Here is a 7,630-nt window from a genome sequence, read left to right on the forward strand (position 1 = left end):
TTACACTTTTGTCCCAAAGCTTAGAAATTAAACTTCATCCATTATTCTTATGTTTCATGACATGTGGAACATTTTTTGCTTCTATGGAAACATCAAATTCTCATTCTAACACTTACTTCTGAACATTAGGTATTTTTACCGATTATGCCGTTTTACTCGTTTTCACTTAAAATCACTTAGCAAAAGTTGTTTAACATAATTTCAATCTTCATATTCTACCATAAAACATCAAAATAAACACATTTTACCTATGGGTATCTTTCCAAATATGAACCCTAGGTTAAATTATTGTTAGAACAAGCTAAATCAAGTTATCGGGACTCCAAATACGTAAAGAACATTAAAAACGGGGCTAGAACAGACTTACAATCGAGCTTGGAAGCTTGAAAAACCCTAGCCTTGGTTTCCCCTTGTGAAATTCGGCCATGGGGTTCAAGATGGACAAAAATTGGCTTTTAATTTTGTTTTCATTCATTTTAATAACTAAATGACAAAAATGCCCTGAATGAAAAACTTTGGAAACATGCCTAACCATGTCCATTTTTGTCTACCAACTTAACCAATGGTCTAATTACCATATAAGGACCTCCAATTTAAAATTTTATATCAATTGGACACCTCTAACATGTAGAACTCAACTTTTTCACTTTTTACAATTTAGTCCTTTTGACTAAATTGAGTGCCCAAACGTCGAAATTTTCGAACGAAATTTTCACGAAATCATTTTGTGAAATCATAGACCATAAGAATATAATAAATTAAATGTTTTTCCTCGTCGAATTTGTGGTCCCAAAACCACTATTCCGATTAGGCCCAAAATCAGGATGTTACATTTCTCCCCCTTTTAGGGATTTTCGTCCCCGAAAATCTTACTTGTGAAGAGATTTGGGTACTGTTTTCACATAGCCGCTTCAAGCTCCCATGTAGCTTCATCTATCCCATGCCTATTTCATTATACTTTCACAAGTGCAATACTTTTGTTCCTTAGTTGCTTGGTCTCTCGAGCTAATATCTTTACCGGTTCTTCATCGTAAGTCATGTTTGGCTGAATCTCATCCTCTGTCTGAGAAATCACATGTGACGGATCTAAATGATAACGACGTAACATAGACACATGGAACACATCATGAATCTTCTCTAACTCAGGCGGCAAAGCTAACCGATATGTTAAAGGCCCAACTCTTTCAAAAATACCCTATCACCAACATTGAACTCAATCTCTTTTCTTTTCAAATATGCATAGGATTTCTGTCTATCTAAAGCTGCTTTCAAGCAATCTCTAATGAATTTTACTTTCTCTTCTATTTCTTTGACTAGATCAACCCCGTAAATTTGATTTTCCTTAAGCTCTGCCCAATACAAAGGCGTACGACACTTACGTCCATACAAAGCTTCATAAGGTGCCATCTTCAAACTCGACTGATAACTATTATTATAGGCAAACTCTACCAACGGAAAACATTTCTCCCAACTACCTTGAAATTCTAAAACACAACATCTGAGCATATTCTCAAGTACCTGAATAACTCTCTCTGACTGACCATCGGTCTGAGGATGGAAAGCTGTACTAAAACTCAACTTTGTGCCCAAAGCTTCGTGCAATTTCTTCCAAAATCATGAAGTAAATCTCGGATCTCTATCTGAGATAATCAATAATGGTACTCCATGCAGTCTGACTATCTCTGAAATATACAACTCGACCAACTTGTCAAATGAATATTTGGCACTTCTCACCGTACAAGTAATATCTCCAGATTTTCAATGCAAATACAATGGCAGCTAGTTCTAAATCATGCGTCGGGTAGTTTTTTTCATGTGATTTTAACTGTCTGGAAGCATATGCTATTACTTTACCTTCCTACATAAGTACACAACCCAATTTATTCAAGGATGCATCACTGTAAATCGCAATTCTTTACCCGGTTCTGGCTGTACCAAAACAGGAGCTTCTATCAACAATACCTTTAACTAGTCAAAACTCTGCTGACACTTCTTAGTCCATTCAAACCTGACATCTTTCTGCAATAATCTTGTCAACGGGGTAGCTATCATGGAAAATCCCTTTACCAACTGTCTGTAATAACCAGCTAATCCAAGAAAACTCTTAACCCTTGACAAATTTCTGGGTGGTTTCCATTCAAAAATTGTTGAAATTTTACTCGGATCAACTTTAATACCATCACCTGACACAATGTGTCCAAGGAATCTGACTTCTCGAAGCCAGAACTCACTTTTGCTAAACTTGGCATACAACTGATTATCTCTTAGAATTTTTAAAACTATTCTTAAATGTTCGACATATTCAGTCTCATTAGGAGAATAAATTAGAATATCATCAATAAACACAACTACAAACTTATCCAAGTACAGTCGAAAGATTCGGTTCATTAAATCCATGAATATGGAAGGAGCATTACTCAAACCAAATGGCATCACAAGAAACTTATAGTGACCATACCTAGTCCGGAAAGCAGTCTTCGGAACATCTAACTCTTTAACCCACAACTGATAGTAACCAGATCTCAAATCTATCTTGGAGAACACATTGGCTCCTTTCAATTGGTCAATCAAATCATCAATTCTAGGCAGTGGATATTTATTCTTTATTGTTACTTTGTTAAGCTTCCGATAATCTATACACAACCTCATCGAACCATCTTTCTTTTTCACAAAAAGCACTGCTGCACCCTACAGAGAACAACTAGGCCTTACAAAACCTTTATCAGTTAATTCCTGCAACTGAGCTTTCAATTCTTTCAATTCCAACGGGGCAATTCTATAAGGAGCAATAGAAATGGGAGTTGTACCTGGAACCAACTCAATACCAAATTCAACTTCTCTAATAGGAGGCAAACCTGGCAATTCTTCCGAGAACACATCTAAATACTCACGTACCACTGGCACTGATTCAATTTTCAACTCTGGATCTTCAGTGTTCAATACAAAATCAAGATAAGCTTCACACCCTCTTCTCAAACATTTCTGAGCAGGCATAACAGAAATCATAGAGAGAGAACCATCTGACTCATCTAAATCAACCCGGATAATATCACCATTTTCACATTTCAACTCATTGTATTTCTTTCTGCAATTCACTATCACATCATGGGCAGTCAACGAATCCATACCAAGAATCACATCAAACTCATCAAACGACAATAGCATGATATCAGCGAAAAAAAAGCGACCTCTAATCATCAAAGGGCAACTCTTACATACTTTATCTACTAACACATACTGACCTAATGGATTTGATACTTTAATTACAAATTCAGTGGATTCTATTGGCATGTTCATACTAGGCATCAATTTCATACAAACATAGGAATGAGTCGAACCTGGGTCAATTAAAGCAATAACATTAGTATCATAGAGAGAAAATGTACCAGTAATCACATCAGGGGAGGATACCTCTTCCCGAGCACGAATAGCATATGTTCTTACAGGTGGTCTAACATCTGATCTAGTTGTTGAGTCTCTAGACGTACCCCTGTTACTTGTTCCAACTCCGGGGTTCCTCTGTGAACTGCCTCTAGTAGGAGCATTTCCCAATCTTGCACTCAATATTGCTTCTGTTTTAACTATTTCAGGACAATCTCGAATAAAATGATCTAGTACACCACATTTGAAACAAGCATTTTCATTTGCTCGGCACTCACTAAGATGACGTCTACCACACTGAGCACACTTTGGTCTAGATGGTCGAGTACTACCCACACTTGCAACTGTAGTAGTCTGAGCTCTTGAACCCACAAATCCTTTACCTCTGTTTCGGCTAGGATACCCGGCTAAAAAATTCATTCTAGTAGAAAACTCTCTAGGCCTCTTGGATGTAGACTGAAATGATCTGCTCATCTACCTTTTCTTCGTGTCTGAAACCTCAATCTCAAATTTGCCCTTTTTTTTAACAACTCCTCTGTTTACAAACTCTTTCAACTAGAACAACTAACTCTTTTATCTCTAGAACACCAATTGAGAATCGGATATCATCATTAAGTACATCCTTAAATCTTTTGCACATAATAGCTTCTGTAGACACACACTCTCGAGCATACTTGCTGAGTCTGACAAATTCACGTTCATACTCAGTCACAGTCATCATACCTTGTTTTAACTAAAGGAACTCTTTTCTTTTCTAGTCAATAAACCTCTGACTGATATACGTTTTACGAAACTTCTCCTGAAAGAAATCCCAAGTAACTCTCTCACTCGATACAACTGATACAAGAGTCTTCCACCAATGATGGGCTGAATCTCTGAGAAGTGAGACAACACACTTCATGAATTCTTCAGGTGTACAAGATAATTCATCAAAAACTCTGATAGTATTCTCGAGCCAAAATTCTACTTTCTCTGCATCATCGTCTTTAGTAGCCTGAAATTCTTCATCCCCTTGTTTTCTAATCTTATCAACTGGTGGTCTTTCTTTTATAACTGTACCTGTACCTGTAACTAGGGGAGCTACATGGGGAACCTGAAAATCATGAGGGGGCAGAGATCTAACAGCCGAATTCGTACGCACGAACTCGATAAATGATTCATTCATAGCATGGAAGAAGGCTTCTCGAGCCCCTCCTCCTTGACTAACTGTAACGGGCCTTTCACTAACATTAACATCTGGTGGCACCGTCCCTTCTGTGGGAGTGGGCACATTACTCTCTACTTCATCTGTACCAGCTCGTTCGGGATCCATAACTATAAAAGAAAACATTTCAAAATCGTTAGGAGTCGTCACACTATCAAAAAATATATAAGTACGGCATGTATAGCTAGACTCTTATTCATACTGAATATTCCGAGAACTGACTAAACCTGCTCTGATACCAATAAAATGTAACACCCCTTACCCGAGACCGTTTTCGGAGTCGAGAATGAGGCGTTACTTTACTTAACTTAAAAATTCGAGGCATAAAATTTTACTTTTAAAAGTTATTTCACTGTTCATAATATGGCTCTTCAACTGCGCAGAAGTCACTAATAAATTATAACTCGAGCTAAAAAACTCAAAATTTAGATCTGTAAATTTTCAATAAAACTAGACTCATATATATTTTTACTGTAAATTTTTTTAGAATTTTTGGTTTAGCCAATTAGTACAGTTTATTAGTTCAATTCTCCCCTATTTCACAAGTTGAGTGCTTGACCTCTCATCACTAAAATTCAATTATCTCACTGTACAACTTTATATAGTGTTCTCACTTGTTTCTACAGAAAATAGACTCAATAAGGAATCTAGAAATATAAATTAAAAATCATAAATATTTTTTTACAATTTTTAATGATTTTCCAAAGTCAGAACAGGGGATTCTAAAAACCACATTGATCTTGTCTAACTAAAATGCAAATATCTCAGAATACATAATTCCTTTGTCTACACCGTTATTTTTCTATGAAAATACACTCAATAAGATTTAATTTTATATCTCATCCACCCTCTAATTTATTTTCTACTATCCTTGGTGATTTTTCAAAATCATGTCACTACTGTTGTCTCAAAACTGATTCACTACCAATTTTAACTTTTTCATGATTTCTATGCATAATTTATCACCTACGCATTGATAACAAGAAACACCTTCATACTTAGCCATTTTAATAACTATTCATCATCAAATATTTATATATCACATTCTGGTCATTTATTAAGAATATACAATCGAAATGACCAAGTCCCTATACATGTCATAACTCAAAACATTTATCGTCTTAAAATACCGAGTTGTGGTGGTTGATAGTGTGAACGCTCTCCGACGTCTTCAAGATCCCGACTATGCTTGATAATACTATAAGAAAGAAAAAGAAATAAAAGAAATAAGTATAAAAATTAGTAAGTTTACAAGTAAATAAATAACAACATTTATCATAAATAATTATATTCATAAATTTTTATTAAGCATTAAGATCTTTACTTTCTTTTTTACTTACTCTCTTACTCGTTTACTTACTTGCTTGCTTAAGCTACTCCTTCGTTGCTGAAATTTCTTTTCTCAACTGATAACTGAGATACTCTTAATCTTATTAACTCACCTGAACTTGTCTATTAGGCTTTTACCTAAACTTTCATGTAACATCGTCTATTTATTAGCCCGTTGAATCACTTGGAATACTAAGGATACTTGGGTCTCTTGTCTGAATATAACATGCCAAAGCTTTGTCCCAGACATAGTCTTACATGAGATGTTTCTTGTATTGCTAATGCTATATCCCAGACATGGTCTTACATGGGACCTCTCATCTTGGTGCCAACGCCATGTCCCAGACATGGTCTTACAGGGGACCTCTCATCTTGGTGCCAACGCCATGTCCCAGACATGGTCTTACATGGGACCTCTCATCTCGGTGTCAACGCCATGTCCCAGACATGGTCTTACATTGGACCTCTCATCTCGGTGCCAACGCCATGTCCTAGACATGGTCTTACATGGGACCTCTCATAATCTCAATGATGCCAACGCCATGTCCCAGACAAGGTCTTACATGGGATCTCTTTACCTAAATGTAATGACATTTTTATCCAATACATTACTCATGTTTCAACGAGGCCTTTTAACACTGATTATCTATCATCTCGTAATTGAGTTAACATTCGATATTTTCATGAAATAAATACATAATTGCTGAAAAATAACAGCATTAATAATAATTATCAAAATATTACATTTATTTACCGTAAACTTACCTCGGTACAAAATATGATCAAATCTAGCAATTTAGTCCTCAACCTTTTTCTTTCCCCAGTTTAACTCTGAATTTTTTTATTCTTGATCTATAATAGAAAATTTAGCTTATTTAATACTCACATTCATCAAAATAGTCCTTAACTCGAACTTTGACAAAATTACATTTTTTCCCCTAAACTTTTGCATATTTACACTTTTTTCCCAAAGCTCCGTAATTAAAATTCATCCCTTATTCTTATGTTTTGTGACATGCTGAACATTTTTTTCTTTTATGGCAACATCAAATTCCCACTCTAACACTTATGAACATTAGGTATTTTTACCGATTATGTCGTTTTACTTGTTTTCACTTAAAATCACTTAGCAAAAGTTGTTTAACATAATTTCAAGCTTCATATTCTACCATAAAACATCAAAATAAAGACATTTTACCTATAGGTATTTTTCCAAATATGAACCCTAGGTTAAATTATTGCTAGAACAAGCTAAATGAAGTTACCGGGACTCCAAAAACGTAAAAAAATTAAAAACGAGGCTAGAACAAACTTACAATCAAGCTTGGAAGCTTGAAAAACACTAGCCATGGTTTCCCCTTGTGAAATTCAGCCATGGGGTTGAAGACAGACAAAAATTGGCTTTTAATTTTGTTTTTAATTCATTTTAATAACTAAATGACCAAAATGCCATTAATGAAAAGCTTTGGAAACATGCCTAACCATGTCCATTTTTGTCTACCAACTTAACCAATGGTCTAATTACCATATAAGGACCTCCAATTCAAAATTTCATAACAATTGGACACCTCTAACATGTAGAACTCAAATTTTGCACTTTTTACAATTTAGTCCTTTTGACTAAATTGAGTGCCCAAACGTCAAAATTTTCAAACGAAAGTGTCACGAAATCATTTTGTGAAATCGTAGACCATAAAAATATAATAAAATAATTTT

Source organism: Gossypium hirsutum, chromosome D13, assembly GCF_007990345.1.
Source record: "Gossypium hirsutum isolate 1008001.06 chromosome D13, Gossypium_hirsutum_v2.1, whole genome shotgun sequence".
NCBI classification, from domain to species: domain Eukaryota; kingdom Viridiplantae; phylum Streptophyta; class Magnoliopsida; order Malvales; family Malvaceae; genus Gossypium; species Gossypium hirsutum.